Here is a 17,021-nt window from a genome sequence, read left to right as displayed (position 1 = left end):
TTCTTTTCAGTTCGACCTAGTTTCTCCCAGCTCTGCGGGGGCCCGATTGCCCTGCCCGGAGGCACACTGGTTCCCTCTCTGCCAGCTCTGTGCCCCACGCTTGGTCTGCCCAGGCCCATCCGGGAGACACACACGGGAGGAATGTATACCAAGCGCCTCGCTCGTCAGTTGTTCCGGGGATTGAAAGAGGCTCCACGGGCTTTACAACCAGCGAAAATTGTCGCCAGCTTCACAATTCTGGCCAACATGTCGATGCTTTGAAGTCTGGTTGCCGCCTTTTACAATTCTATTTTTAAAATGTATTAAAGATGTTTGAACGTGGCAGAGACTCCCAATAAAAGCCAGGCTGCTTGAGAATCAGGATGCTGGTCTCAATTTAAAGTGCCTGTTAAATAATAGGATACCCGTGTAAAAGGGGCTCCACGAGACTGACCCACTGGTTCTCATGGAAGGCAAGCTCAGTCGCCAATGCCCCTGAAAGGATTCCAGAGGCTATCGAGCCCTCTATCTATCCCCTGTCTATGCCACGGAAGTGCCTTTTCATACACAGTGATAGAATTTTTGTTTGACTCAGTCATTAACGTAAAGGCACGAAGCGAAAACAGGAGAAGGTCCCTAATGAAAGATTTCGGCGTGAGTTTTGCCTAAAAATCAAGCAAGTGCTGACCGATAAGTTTCCGTGATTCTGCAAGGCGTGGCTCCCTGAAGAGGGGTCTGGGGTCCTGCTATACGCCCACAGAATCACAACTCTGAATATCTTCTGGGGACCTATCTTTGACGGTCCATTTTATCTTGAGGACTTTATTAGGCCCTTCAGGAGGCTACTTGAAAAATGAGATGTGGTTCCTGACCTCTGCCCTCCCCATCATCGCCCACCCTCAGTGACTCAAAGAACGTTGTTGACTCCAGCTTCAATCCCGTCCACAGTTCTTCATCCTTGCTGCTACTGCCCTTAATTCGGGTCTTTGCTTGTGTGCCCGACACGGCAGCCTTATTCACCCACTTTTCAGTGTCTTCTTATACCCTGGAGTCTAGAGAGCTACAATTCCCATTCCCAGACTCTTTTGAAGTTAGAAGTTGCCATGTGGCACAGTCTGGCCCATAAAATATAAACCAAAGTGGTCTAGGGATTTCTGGGATGCTCTTGCTTTCCTGAAACCGGCACTGACCCTTCCTTCTTCCCATTCTCTCCTCCGGGCTACTGCCTGAGATGTGATATGCCTGCTGTTTACGTAAGTGCCGTCTCGCGACTATGAGGGAAGTGCCAAGAGAAATGTGGGGTCCTTGGTTCTGCCATCTTGAGCTATGAACCAATGTCTGCGGTTGGCAACTTTTGTACTTCTTATGGAAGAAAAATTAAAACTCGAGTTTGTTTATGCTGTGATTTCTCAGTTCTTCACGACTTAGGGCCACAGATCCTTTCTAGCCGCGCTGTTACGTGGGCTCAGAGTGATCACCTTACTTGCTTGAGCACGCAGCTGCTAAATAGCAGAATCATGATTAAATCTGATAGGTAGCAGGCTGACTCGAAGACTTACCTTCACTGAATTTTTTTTTCTGTGAATTCCCCGCATAGTGTCCGGGTGCAATGCTAATATTTTCTCGTTCCTTCAGGACAAGGTATCTTTTAAAATCCGCGACAGCTTTGGTAGATATGGCAAGTTCCCTTGCAACCTGTTCTGGGAGGCCACTGAAAAGACTCCTCTCAATTACGTAACTGTCAAGCGATTGGGCCTTGCTGCTCCAGGGGGAGAGTGAGTAATAGGCCCTTTCTGTGGCTTGACAAAGGCAGCCTCTCCAAATAACAACCCGGTATGTAGATCTGATCATTGTGGGGGGAAGGAGGACATGTTCGTGGACATCAAGAAGCCTTGTAAAAGGAAACTGGCAGTCCCAACTCTGTCACGTTCCCAGCTCTTTTGAGATTCCACATCCTTAGATGCTTCTGCCAGATTCAGTCTCAACTGACGTCTCCTGGTAGGACAAGAAAGTGAAGACCACCCAAGAGGAAAATCCCCACAAGGGACGGCAGTCTAGAGAACGCCTCCTGGCTCATCGGCGACACCTAGACTCAGGGAAGGGTTTGTTCTGGCACAATGCGGACCTGCTTTGAGAATAAGAATTGCACACGTCCCTGTGAACCAATTTTTATTATCCCAAGCACTGATAAGGTCTGTACACCAGTGTGAACCAGAAAGAGAAACGCTGCACAAAGGTGTAGCGGAGTATGGCATCGACAATAATAGGAAGTCATTTTCAGGCTGCGCCCCCCGCCCCCCCCCCCCCCAGTCTGATTCCCTAGCTGCTTTCTGAGAGGCGTCCAGAGCAGGACTAAGCCACTTTAGAATGAGGGAATATCTGGTGTTCTTAGATGATGTGCAGGGATGACCTTGAAAGATCCTGGATTCATGTTACTCTGATGAATGGGGGATCAAGCAATTTTAATTTGAAGATTACAAGACGTAATCAAATTTGTGTTCTGAGCTGGTGAACGAGGTCGCGACAGCTACACAAGTGATAGAGTTAACAGACGGAAATCAAGGGAAAATTTTACAACTGAAATGACTAAAATAAGGGTAACTAAACGGTTGGACATTGTTAGTGAAGTGTCAAAAATCTATTTGAATTCAGAGCATAATGAGTCAGCTAACTCGTATTTCAAACACTCCTTTTATGTCAAAATTTTCCTCCAGTGGTCAAGAGTCTCCATAATCAAGAATTATAGTGGAGACGGGGTGGGTCACTAGGCAAGTCCATGTTATTCAGTATGACTTCATGAGCCAATAAATATTCATGCCGGCCAGAATAAAAAATAGTATTAACCTCCTGGAATGTGTAGGAGGGAAGCTTTGGCTCTAATGCTAATGGACGTTACATTGTTTTATCAAGATCTGGAAATCTTGGATTATTCTGAATCGTAGTACTGGAGAGTCAACATTGTTATTTTAAAAGTATAAATTGCCGGGCACCTGGGTGGCTCGGTCAACAGAGCCTCCAACTTCGATTCAGGTCATGATCTCACGGTTTATGAGTTGATCCCCACATCAGTCTTGCTGCTGTCAGTGCGGGGACTGCTTGGGATCCTCTCTCCCCCTCTCTCTCTGCCCCTCCCCTGCTTGTGTGCTCTCTCTAAAAAATAAATAAACTTTTAAAAAAAGTGTAAGTTACGTATACAACATAGTGACAGATGAGTCCACCAAGGGTGGAGTAGATGATTTAATTGGTGTTCGGCATTATCGGTAACATCGGTAACAGTAACCATTTAGACTTCCACTAATAGTCCCAGATTTAGAGTTACAGTTTGAGAGATCCATCCAAGATATGTAAGAACAAAACCCTGAACTATAACTATCTTAAAATTCTCCAAAAGGCCTTAAGTTTTTAACTCCAAGCGGGAATCCTCATTAAAGACGTGCCATGCTAGCTTTATTTCATCAGATGCCTCCAGAATCAATTGGGGGAAGAGGGACCTAATGGGTCTGAATGATTATGACGTTGTACCGGGCTCTCTGCTAAGCACTTCATAGGTCCTTATTTAATCCCTAAAATACCCACATGAAATAGATGCTATTATTATCTTTGTATTACACAAAGAAACAGAAGCAGAGAAGAATTGCATGGATTGCCCCAAATTACACAGTCTATAAGAATCAAAGTTAAGGCTAAATGCTGATTGTCTCTATAAAATTAACCACTTAAGTTGCATCCAGTACCACCCTCCATCTTCACTTTTCCTCCTCGCCCCTCCTCCCGTCAGATACTTCTCAGCTGGGTTTCAGGAATATTCCAGAATCCACCTTTTTAAGTCTCAACTGGAAAGGTAAATTTCCAGGCACACATGGTTTCCCTGACATTTCTATTCTGCTGAAATGTTACATGATTGGTCTTTATCCTATGGTAGGAAATTTATATGCATCTCTACCACTGTTGTGGGTTCCTTGAGGCTAGGGCCTCCCTAATTTGGAATTTCTTCAGGAACTGACAAATGGCGTCTCTGGAATACACTTGACAAATGTGCTGAATGACTGATACAAAGTACAGACAGAGCAGGAAATCAGGCTCACTTGATGTTGGCCAAGGGCCTTCTCAGGCAGAGGGTCACAGATAAACTCTGGGGGCCTTGCCTGCTGGGACACGTGCTGATTTTTGCTTCTGTGTCCTCATGGGAAGCTCACTGAGCTTCAATCTTGGTTCTCATCAGATGGAAGTAAGAACTTGGAATTCTTTGAAGAGAGTTCATTAAATTACTTCCACAAAATTAGTTTTACTTGATCATAACGTGGTAGCATTAAATTGTTGCCTAGAAAAGCACTCTGGCTTTCACAGTTCTTTCCTTTCTTTCCCTTCCCTTCCCTTTCTTCCCTTCCCTTCCCTTCCCTTCCCTTCCCTTCCCTTCCTTTCCTTTCCTTCCCTTTCCTTTCCTTTCCTTTTCCTTTCCTTTCCCTTCCTTTTTTCTTTTCTTTTCTTTTCTTTTTTCTTTTCCTTTCCTTTCCTTTCCTTTTTTCTTTTCTTTGCCTTTCCTTTCCTTTCCCTTCCTTTTTTCTTTCCTTTTCTTTTCTTTTCTTTTTTCTTTTTTCTTTTCCTTTCCTTTCCTTTCCTTTTTTCTTTTCTTCGCCTTTCCTTTCCTTTCCCTTCCTTTTTTCTTTTCTTTTCTTTTCTTTTCTTTTCTTTTCTTTTCTTTTCTTCTCCTTTCCTTTCTTTTCCTTTCCTTTCCTTTCCTTTCCTTTCCTTTCCTTTCCTTTCCTTTCCTTTCCTTTCCTTTCCTTTCCTTTCCTTTCCTTTTCTCTTCCCCTCTCTTCTCTTCCTTTCCTTTCCTTTTTTCTTTTCTTCTCCTTTCCTTTCTTTCCCTTCCTTTTTCTTTTCTTTTCTTTTTTCTTTTCCTTTCCTTTCCTTTCCTTTCCCTTCCTTTTTTCTTTTCTTCTCCTTTCCTTTCCTTTCCCTTCCTTTTTTCTTTTCTTTTCTTTTCTTTTCTTTTCTTTTCTTTTCCTTTCCTTTCCTTTCCTTTTCTCTTCCCCTCTCTTCTCTTCCTTTCCTTTCCTTTTTTCTTTTCTTCTCCTTTCCTTTCTTCCCCTTCCTTTTTTTATTTTCTTTTTTCTTTTCCTTTCCTTTCCATTCCATTCCATTCCATTCCATTCCATTCCAGTATAGCTAACATACAGTGTTATATTAGTTTCAGGTGTACAATATAGTGATTCAACAATGCCATTCACAGTTATATTAGTTTTTTTATTCCTGCCATACCAAATTCATTTTATATAAAATTAATGTGATGTACACACATGTAGCATTTTGTGTCAGGTTTCTTTCACTTGGCATATTTTTAAGGCTCATCTATATTGTAGCATTTTTAATAGCTCATTCATTTTTGTGACTGAATAATATTTTGCTGTATGGATATGCCACATTTTGTTTATCCATTCATTAATTGATGAACATCTGGGTTGTTTCCACATTTTTATTGTTATGAATAATGCTGGTATGAACATATGTATACACATTTTATGTGAACATATGCTGTAAATCTTTGGGGTATATACCTAGGAGTGGAATTGGTGGGTCATATAGTAACTCTGTGTTTAACTTTCTTTAATGTTTATTTATTTATTTTGCGAGAGAAAGACAGAGTGCATGAGCAGGGGGAGGGAAAGAGAGAGGAGGAGAGGGAGAATTCCAAGCAGGCTCTGTGATGTCAGCGTAGAGCCCAATGCAGGGCTCCATCTCATGAACCATGAGATCATGACCTGAGACGAAATCAAGAGTTGGATGTTTAACCGACTGAGCCACCCAGGTGCCCCTCTATGTTTAACTTTTTAAGGAATTGCGAACTATTTTCCATAGCAGCCCCACCATTTTCATCCCTATTAGGAAGATATAAGGCAATTTCTCCACATCTTGCCGATACTTGTTATTGTCTAATTTTTAAAAAATTATAGTCATTCCAGTAGATATGAAGTGTATCTCATTGTAGTTTTGCATTTCCTAATGAGTAATGATGTTGGGCATCTTTTCATGTGCTTCTTGCCTTTGAAGCATAAAAGGTTTTAATTTTAATGAAATCAAATTTATCTATTTTTTCTTTGGCTGTTTGGGTTTTAGGTGTCATATCTATGACAATGTTGTTTAATCCAAGGTCATGCAGAATCATACCTGTGTTTATATCTAAGAATTTTATAGTTTTCTACTGAGGTCTTTGATACATTTTAAGGTCATCTCTGCATATGGTATGAGATAGAGGTCCAACTTCATTCTTTTGCTTGTAGATATTCAGTTGTTCTAGCATCGTTTGTTCAGATGACTTCTTTCCCTATTGAACGGTCCTGGATCCACTGTCAAAAATCAACTGACCATAAACATATAGGTTTATTTCTGGACTCTCAGTTCTAGGACCCTGATCTGTAAGTCCAACCTGTGGCAGTACCACACGGTTTTGATTACTGTAGCTTTGTGGTACATTTTGAAATTGGGAATTGTGATGGACAATTTTGTTCTTTTTCACTACTGTTTTGGCTATTATGGGTCTCTTGCGTTTTCCAAACTTTAGGATCTGTTTGTGAATTTCTGCAAAAAGGGTAGCTTCAATTTTGATTGGTATTGCATTTAATTTATAGATCAAATTGAAGGGTATTGCCCTCTTAACACTGTTATATCTTCTAATCCATTACAATGGATGTTTTTCCATTTATTTAGGTCTTCTTCAATTTCTTTCAATGACGTTTCGTTTTAAGTATTAAGCTTATTCCTATTTTATTCTGTTGGTGCTATTATTAAAGGAATTGTTTTCTTGATTTCATTTTTGGATTGCTCATTGTTGGTGCACAGAAATACAACTAATGTTTGCAGATTAATCTTGTATTCCGCCAACCTGCTGAACTTGTTTATTGCCTATAAAATTTTTTTGTTATTACTTAGTGTGTTTTAGGTGCAACATTATATCTTCTGCAAACAGAGACAGTTTTACTGCTTCCCTCCCAATATTCCCTTTTAACTTCATTTTTCTTGACTAGCTAGGACACATTCTAGCTAGGACACATACTACAGTGTTGAAGAAAATTGGTAAAAGCAAGAGTGAGCATCCTTGACTTAATCCTGATATTAGGAAGAAGGCATTCAGTCTTTCCACTGTATGTGTGATATAGCTGTGAGCTTTCTTGTAGAGACATTTTATCAGGTTCAGGAATTTCCCTTCTAACTTATTGAGTCTTTTTATCATGAAAGAATATTAGATTGTGTCCCATACTTTTTCTGTGTCTATTGAGATAATCCTGTGGGTTTTGATTTTTATTCTATTAATATGGTGTATTATGGTGATTGACTTTCATATGTTGAGCCAACCTTGCATTCCTGGGATAAATCCCATTTAGTCATGGCATATAATCCTCTTTGTATATTTCTGATTCAGTTTGCTAGTATTTGCTTGAGGATTTTCATTAAAAATATTAATCTGTAGTTTCTGTTTCTTGTGATGTGTTTGGCCTTACAGAATAACTGGAGAAGTGTTCCTTCTTCTCCTGTATTTTAGAAGGGTTTGTGAAGAATTTGTGTTAATTCTTTAATGTTTAATAGAATTCATCACTGACGACATCTTGTTCTGGACTTCTCTTTGTGGGAAACTTTTGGATTACTAATTACATTATTTTACTTGCTATTGGTCTGTTAAGATTTTCTATTCCTTCTTGAAAAAGTTTTATTAGTTTCTTGCCTTTCTAGGATTCTGTCTATATCATTTAGGTTATCCATTTATTGACATACAAGTATTCAAAGTAGTCCCTTATCTTTTTATTTTTGTAAGGTCAGTAGTGATGTTTCCTTTTTTTTTTTTTTTTTTTTTTTTTTTTAGCAATTTGAGTCTTCTTTTTTTCTTAGTCAATATAGCTAATTGTCAATTTTGTTGATCTTTTCGAAAAACCAACATTTAGTTTTGTTGATTTTCTCTATTGTTTTCTCTTAATTTATTTTTTCTGCTCTAATTTTATTACTTCCTTTATTCCTTTTGCTTTGGTTTTTAATTTGCTCTTTTTTTCCCCCTAGTTTCTTAAAGTAGAAGGTTAGTCTATTCATTTGAGAGAGTTTTCTTTTTTTTTTTAAAGTAGGTGTTTACAGTTATAAATTTCCCTCTAAACACTGTTTTCATTGCATACCATGAATACACATTTGCATTCATCTTGAAGTATTTTGTAATTACCCATATGATTTCTTCTTTGATCCATTGATTATTTAGAAACGTGTTGTTTAATTTTCACATATTTGTGAATTACTTAAATTTCCTTCTGCTATGGATTTTTAACTTCATTCCATTGTGTTTGCAGAATATACTTGGAATGATTTCAATATTTTTAGGTGTATTCAAACTTGTTTTACGACCTAATATATGATCTATTTTGGAGAAATTTACATATGGACTTGAGAAGCAGAATATGTATTCTGCTGTTGTTGGGTGGGGTGTTTCGTAGATGTTTGCTTTGTTTGATAGCTGTGTTTTATAGCTGGCTTGTAGTTTGGGCAATTCTTCTACTGGCTTGCTGATTTTCTGTCAAGTTGTTCTAGACAGAAAGTGGGATATTACAGTCTCCAACTATTATTGTTGAATTGTCTATTTCTCCCTTCAAGTCTGTCAGTTTTTGCTTCATGTATTTTGGTGCTCTATCATTAGATGCATATATGTTTATAATTATATCTTCTTGATGGCTTGACCCTCTTACATTATAGAATGTAATTTAAAAAATGTTTATTTATTTTTGAGAGAGTGAAAGTGAGGGAGGGGCAGAGAGTGGGACACAGAGCATCTGAAGCAGGCTCTGTGCTGAGAGCAGCCAACCTGATGTGGGGCTCAAACTCACAAGCTGTGAGATCATGACCTGAGCCAAAGTCGGAGGCTCAACCAACTCAGCCACCCAGAATTTTTGTCTCTAGTAACAGTTTTTGTCTTACAGTCTATTTTGTATGATGTTGTGTAGCCACTCTAGCTTTCTTTTAGTCATTGTTTACATGGTATATCTTTTTTTTCAACATTTCACTTTGAACCTACTCATGTCTTCCTATCTAAAGTGTGTCTCTTTTAAACAGCATGTAGTTGAGGGGTGCCTGGGAGGCTCATGGGGCACCTGAGTGGCTTAGCATCTGACTCTTGATTTTGGCTCAGGTCATAATCTCATGGTTTGTGGGTTTGAGCCCCACATCAGGCTCTGGGCTCACAGTGCGGAGCTTGTTTGGGATTCTCTCTCTCTCCCTCTCTTTTTGCCCCTCCATGTGTTCTCTCTCTCTCTCTCTCAAAATAAATAAAATACACTTAAAAAAATTATACAGCATGTAGTTGAATCATGCTATTTTTAATCGATTCTGCCAATATCTGCTTTTTAATTAGTTTGATCATTCACATTTAATGTAATTATTGATAAAGGGGATTTATGTTTCTCATTTTCTTATTTGTTCTCTGTATGTTGTGTCTTTTTTGTTTCTATATTCCTCCATTACTGTCTTCTTTTGTGTTAAATAGATATTTTCTATTGTACCATTTTAACCACCTTTCTTGTTATATATTTTTTAAGGTGATTGCCCTAGAGATTGCAATTAACATAATAATTTATAATAATCTAGTTCTGATTAATGCCAACTTAACTTAAATGACAAAACTTTGCTCCAAATAGCTCCATTGCAAGAGCCTAAATGTCCACCAACTGACGAATGGATAAAGAAGATGTGGTTTATATATACAATGGAATACTACTTGGCAATGAGAAAGATTGAAATCTGGCCATTTGCAGCAACGTGGATGGAACTGGAAGGTATTATGCTAAGTGATATAACTCAGGCAGAGAAAGACAGATACCATGTTTTTACTCATATGTGGATGCTGAGAAACTTAACAGAAGACCATGGGGGAGAGGAAAGGGAAAAAAAAAGTTACAGAGAGGGAGGGAGGCAAACCATAAGAGACTCTTAAAAACTGAGAATAAACTGAGGGTTGATGGGGGGTGGGGGAGAGGGGAAAGTGGGTGATGGGCATTGAGGAGGGCACCTGTTGGGATGAGCACTGGGTGTTGTATGGAAACAAATTTGACAATTATATATATATATACATATATATATATATATATATATATATATATATATATACGTGTATATATATATGTGTATATATATACATATATATATATATATACTCACACACACATACACACATATACACACACACACATATATATAGATAGATACACATGTATATGTATCTATATATATATAGATAGATAGATAGATACACACACACACACACACACACACACACACATACACACAAGTAGCTCCATTGCTCCTCTCCTTGATACTGGTTTTGTCACAAATTACATCTTCATACATGTTGTGCACATCAACACCTATTTACAATGATTGATTTAGGAAGCTGTTTTTGAAATCAGATGGAGGGAAAAGTAGTGAGAAACACAAAGTACATTGTTTCTGTCTTTTATATGTACCTATATAGTTACTTTTACTAGTTTGCTTTATTTCTTCAGGTTGAATTGAGTTACTATCTGGTGTCCTTCCATTTCAGCCTAAAGAATTCCCTTTAGCATTTCTTGTAAAGGAGACCAGCTAGCAGAAAAGGCTCTCAGTTTTTATTCATAGCAATAGACCCTTTTGATGGTTGCTTATTTAGAAACTTTTACTTGGTCTGTCTGTTGTTTATATTTTTGTCTTATTTTCTCCTTCATTTTTATAGGATAGTTTTATTGAATATGAAATTCTGGATTGACAGCTTTGTTTCCCTCAACGGTGCACATGTCATCCCACGGCCGTTTGGATTCCACGGTTTCTGATGAGAAATCAGCTGCTAATTGTTTTGATGACCACTTCCACGTGACGAGTGTGTGCTGTTCTTGCTGCTTTCAAGATCTTCCCTTTGTCTTTGAATGATTTCTTTATTAGGCATAAATCTCTTGAGTTTATTCTACCTGGAATTCATTGAGCTTCTTGGATGTATATATTAATACTTTTCATCAAATTTGGGAAGTTTCCTGCCATTATTTATTCAAATATTCTTTCTACCCCTTTCTCTTAATTTTCTTCTGGGACTACCATTATGTGTATGTTTCTGTGCTTCATGATGTTTTTTGAGCTTCTGAGGCTATGGTCACTTTTTAAAATTCGTCTTTCTTTCTGTTCTTCAGACTGGATAATCTCAATTGACCTGTATTCAAGTTCGCTGATTCTTTCTACTGCCTGCCCAATTCCGGTGTGGAGCCCACCTTGTGAATTTTTGGTTTAAATTATTATACTTTCCAACCCCACGATTTTTTTCTTTCTTTCTTTCTTTTTTTTTTTTACAATTTCTATCTCTTCAATAATATTATATATTTGGTGAGACACTGTTCTTATGCTTTTCTTTAATTTTTTTTTGACACAGCTTCCTTGAGTTTTTTTAAAATATATTTAAAATGCCTGACTTAAAATCTTTGTCTAATAAGTCCAACATCTGAGTCTTTTCACAGACCATTTCTATTGATTGCTTTTTTGTTGTTGCTGTATACTGGTTATATTTTTTTTTGTTTCTTTGCATGTATTTTAGTTTTTACTTGAAAACTGGACATTTTACATACTCTAATGTTCTCTAGAAATCAGATGTTTCCCTCTCTGCAGGACTTGTTGATATTGCTGCTTGATGTAGTTGTTGTTATCTATTTAGTGACATCTGAATTGTTCCATAAAGTCTATGTTATTTGTCATGTGTGGCTATTGAAATCTCTGCTCAGTCATCTCAGTGGTCAGGTAACAATTGGAGAGAGATTTTCTTAAATGTCTAGAACAACAAGCCTCTCCATCTTTGCTGAGGGATTCTGTGTGTATCTGGGGGAACACCTTCAACACTGAGCCAGGCAGTTGACAACTCTGCCTTAGGCTTCACTTTCCTGCTTGTGCAGACCCTCAAAGTCAGCCAGAGATGAGTGGTTAGGGCCTTCTCAGGTTATTCCTAAGCATGTGCCCAGTCCTATACTTGTACATGGACTTCTAGATTCCCAGGAATACGTTGGAGCTTTACAAGCCCTAATGACATTTCATTGCCCTTTTAAGCATCCGTGAAGGAGGATTGGCTCAGATTCCACTGCCTATCTCTTTGCTCCTACTTTTCTTCTTCTTCTTACTTTCATGGCTTAGCATTATCTCCTCAGCCTCAATTTGTCACAGTGGGACTGGCTCTGCTCTCTCTGGGATTTTAATTCCAGATCGCCTCTTTCTTCTTCTGGACCTCATGCCCAGCAGAAATCCTCCAGATTTGGTGTTTGTCAATAGTTTGGTTATTTAGAAAACATGTAGCTCCATTGTTAGCCCCCTTGAGGCTGAATATGCACAACTAGACCAATTTGTATTGGGAAGTATTAATCTTGTCTGGCAATGCTGGGCATATGTAGGATCCTTTTCTCTCTCCATTTCCTGATTCTCCTATGCTCCTAAGCTATTTATCTCATTAAAAACTATTTCAAAAAACTTTCACACTGCTTCTAGTATTCTTTTGCCTGCTTCGATCTATAAACTTTGTTATTTTGTGTGTGTGTGTGCTGTGCCTTCAAAAATGCAAAGCACCACCTCCAGCCTTCCTTTACTTTCACGAATCATTTTCTAGAAGTTGAAGTCTCAAAATTTACATCAGTGAAAGTGGACAGAAGGACACCAGTTGACTTAAAAAGTGGCATCCATTTAATGAAGGGATGGCTGCTGAGTGTTTTGATTGGTGTAGTTTTTTAGTTTCTCAGCCACGGGGCAGACAGATGGAGAGGAATATATTATTTCCCTATTTACCTTTTTGATGGCAGGTGTCATTGGTTTTCAGCTGCATAGCACTGCCAGTCCTCAGTTTTGTTTTTCATTGTAGCATCATTGGTGGGGTGGGGCGGGGGGAAGGCACAGTTCTGAGAATATTATTCCCACATGCTGGAAATAATAATCACTATCTTTCCTAACATTTGGGAAGTATTATAAAGTTTAGTCATTTTTTTTTGGTCTCTTTATGGGTAATCTTAGAGAAATCTTGGGAGAAGCCAGAGCAGAACCGAAGCCATTTTAAATGAAAGTCAAGCAGACAGATCCAGATTTCTAAGGGCAAAATCTTGTTTTCTTGGTTGTGGTCCGGGGGGTTTGTTATGTTCTCAAGTTTTAAAGATTCTTATTATCTATGCACACTCAGCCTTCAACTCTCCTTATGTATAGGACTCCCAAGGATGCTCGACGTGGGAAAAGCTTTAGCAGTTAACTTTTTGAGAAAAATTTTGAAAAAGTAAACTTGGGAGTCTAAGAACAAAGTCTGAAATTTTCTTGTGAATTTTTACATCATGGGCATCACCAGCTGGTGATGTTTAAACTCTTTCACAACTGGTAGGCACGAATGTCAGAATGAGTGAGCGGAATGGACTCTGGGCAGAATGCCTGGACAGGGACCTGGGGCCCCGATGCGCCAGGCATTTATTCTTTCGTTGCTGGACATTTTCCTATGAATAAAATAGGATTATGATATGTGCCCTTTCTTCTTTACTTCGCAGAGAGAACTCCGAAATGACACTCAGGAAAAACAATTCATTTTACCGTCCTTCGGAGAAAAGCCCGCTGAAGAAATTCTGGGCGTTGTGCTTGGCACGCGTCTGGCACCTGCCGGAGCCAGTGCAGTCAAAACCAGCCGCGACGATAATCACGGTGATGTCGCTGCACTTGCTAATATACTTTTCAGCTGGAGTTAATAAGCAAAGCGGTAGTCCGAATATTACCATTCATCTTCTTCTGGAAAATATTGTCAACGCCTCTCGATGAACTGAGGGGTGACCCAGGCAAACACTCCTTTCACGTGTTGCCTGGTTTACGCCCAGCCCTCCCTCCCTGCCTAGTTTTCACCCCCACCACCGTGCCGGGCAGACGACACCATTAATATGCAACTTTGGGAAACCGTCTCCAGGCCCAGGCGAACACATCGCCCAAAGAAACTCCTCGAATGGTGGTGCGCTGGCCTTGGGAAATCCGTCGGCTTCTGTGTGCTCCTTCTCAGCCTTCCCCGTTCGCCTACATTCTAACCGCCCGTACGGGCAATCATAGCACTTCATTGTCCAGTCCCATCATTACAATATTGTTATCATCTGAGCTGGAGTCTGACACTTTCTCTAAGACCTTTCCAATAACCCCTTTACTAGGCTTCAGTACCAAACCATTCAGGGCAAATCTCTGCTTTGTGCTTGTCAGCCTTAATAGACTGGATGTCACTTGAGCCTGTAAAAAGTGCCTGCTCCTCAGCTGTCAGTCAGTCCTGGCGGTGTCAGCGGAGAGCGTGGCTGGAGCTGGCTGGATTAGAGGGTAGTTACGTTAGCTGTCAGATTACTGACAGGCTGACACCCACACTTCCAACTTCCTCTTACTGTATTTGGTGTCTGTTGAGCTCTCTGGACCTTTCTTAAGGTGGATCCCTCTTTTGGAAACAGGTCATAATTTGGCCAGCATCTTCTGAAGTTGGGCTCTTTTCTCCCCCCGTGAGGATCTGTAGAAAGCTTCTCATTTTAAGCATCTTTCACATGGCGGTGAATATTTTTAACCCCGTTGCGACAAAACGTCACCGCCTTATACTTTCCAAGTTATGGAAACTCCGTGGGCGTGCATACGTGGGCGTTTCAATTTTATCATGTTAATTAGTCAAAGAAATAGAACTCCCGACTGAAATGTGCCTTCTTATCTCCTCCTCATCTACAATCTTTTCATCCTCCTCTTCGATCGCACCTTTGTTTGACCCTTTGTGCTAGGCAGGAAGCTCCATGAGAGAGAGAGAGAGAGAGAGAGAGAGAGAGAGAGAGAGAGAGAGAGAGTGTGTGTGTGTGCGTGCGTGTGTGCATGCACGCACACGCATGTGTTAGAAGGTGTGGGTGTATATGGAACTGTTGACTTATCTACGAATGTGGATATATATTCATACTTAATGAAAGGCAGTCAGCTAACGGCTGAGGCAGGAAGAACAAATTGGCAACTCTCCAAACCATGCCTTCGTTAATATTCACCTTGAATGCAGCCAATTAGCGAATGAAGTGTCTCTCCCTCCTTCCTCTTCTCCTTCTTTTAATTTCTCATTCGCTCCTTTCTTTTTCTCTCTCTCTCTCTCTTCCACTCCTTTATTCCTTCCCACACTTGTTAAGTGTTTACTATCTTGCAGTCTCCACACTGCGCGCGGGGCAAACAACAGCAAATGTGCCTACACCCTTGTCACAAGTTCACAGCTGCCTGTTCACATTCCTCAGGTATGTTTGAATTTCACAGGCTTTTATTTCTGACCAGGGAGGCGAGATTAATTAACACTTTCATTTACTTAGGCAATAATCAAGGCTGATTTGCTTTTATTAAACCAGGCTTTAGGACCAGAAATGCAACTTTTGCACAATCTTGACTTTGCTTACTGTTTCACCCTGCTACAGAATTAAACCTGAGTCTGCATTCTGAGAGCAGCTTCTAGAACACACAGGCCCATGCACATGGGACGCTGTGTGATTCTAGGGGCGAGAAAGCATTAGGCTTCAGAAAACCTACCTGTACTGGGAGAGTTACTTCCGCTTGTTAAACCTCAGTTATCTTTTTTTAAAATGCGGATGATGATGCTTATCTGCCAACCTCATAAGCTTGGCCTATAGTCCATACATAACTGACCATCTATATGAAAGCCCTTTCTAAACTGCAAGGTACCACAAGAGCAAATTGTGATCATAGTATTACTTGATCTGGTTATGTACAGAATTGATATCGGCCTTAGCTTACTTAGACCCTTTTACTTATTCTTATCTCCTTGGCCACACATATTTTGCTTTTATTTTTCTACCACATAACCACAGGGCTGAAAAAAAATACTCCCCTGTAAAAATAATCGACTACGTATTATTAAACTTATGAACTCACACTCAAATCAGGAGCCTTTAGTGGTCCTCCCCGGTCCTTACCGTGCTTTTAACAGTGTTGTGGCTTTTTAAGACCATTGTTGTTTTCAATGAGCCCAGCAAAATGGTTCAAATTAAAATGAGTCAGTATCTACCTCAATTGCTAGGAAGTTGCATACTGCTTACAAGTCCAGAAACTTGACAGGATAAAGTTCAAACCAGAGACCAAAAAATGTAGTAAACATATCAGAAAGGCAGGGGGTAGAAGAGTGGTACAAGAACGTTATGGTTTCAGTGCCAAGGCCAAAGACATATTTTTTCCAGCACTTCCTCCCCATTCCCCAAAAAATTTTTTTAAATAAAAAGACCCTTATATTTCACCCAATTAAATGTTGGAAAACAGCCTTTCAATATTATTTACAAGCATCCAGAAGTTTTAAACTCAACAACTCTCCCACCTTCTCGCTTTTGCTCTAACACACATTCTTTATGCCGTGTGCAGTTGGGGTCTGTCTACCCTGGGCCACAATAACCACGGCTCCCATTATTCAACTCATGGGGTGAAAAACATCACATCTAACAAATAATAAGTGGGTTGTGAAAATGTTTCGTTTGCAAACCGAGGGTTCTGGCCACATTCTCGTTGAACTTCCTGGGCAAGGATTCCGTTCCACGTCAGCACATTTCAATGCTTTTCCAACCCAGTTCCTTCCTGAGCAACGCTCAAGAATGAAGGCCTGCAATTTCCAAGGTGGCTGTCACCGGTAAGGGGTTCACCGGTGCCCCCAAAGCTGAGGAAGGTAGCTGACTGATGGAGAGAAAGAACTGCCAGCCTAGCATGGCACCATACTTAGCGGAGGGAGTTGACCGGCCAGCTTTTAGTAAGACCCTCCACCTTATTTTCCACCCGAAAGTACAAAGCGTGTTCTCCATACCTCCTCTTCATCTCTGCTGCAGGCTAAATTCCAAAGTGCAAAACTCCTAAGACCGTACTTGTGGACCATGCAGCCAGTGTAGGCCTAGGTATGTGACCTTGAACCTCGGTTTCCTTATCTGTAAGAGAGAGAGAGTTATATTTATAAGACTTACACTGGATTAAATGGGATAATTCATGTAAATTTGGCATGGTGACTGGCACAC

The 17,021-nt window shown here is 39.9% G+C and overlaps 1 long non-coding RNA gene across 1 annotated transcript in view; it reads right to left on the bottom strand.

Annotated features, from left to right (window-relative positions):
- LOC131502565 (uncharacterized) overlaps positions 1–17,021 on the bottom strand; it is a 148,700-nt gene that overhangs the window by 118,494 nt on the left and 13,185 nt on the right. Inside the window, exon 2 of the long non-coding RNA XR_009257080.1 lies at positions 16,817–16,934. This is a non-coding gene — a long non-coding RNA (uncharacterized LOC131502565). The remainder of the gene's footprint in view (positions 1–16,816; positions 16,935–17,021) is intronic.

This window comes from Neofelis nebulosa, chromosome 2 (genome assembly GCF_028018385.1).
Source record: "Neofelis nebulosa isolate mNeoNeb1 chromosome 2, mNeoNeb1.pri, whole genome shotgun sequence".
NCBI lineage: Eukaryota > Metazoa > Chordata > Mammalia > Carnivora > Felidae > Neofelis > Neofelis nebulosa.
This window is presented reverse-complemented; position numbering and strand designations above follow the sequence as displayed.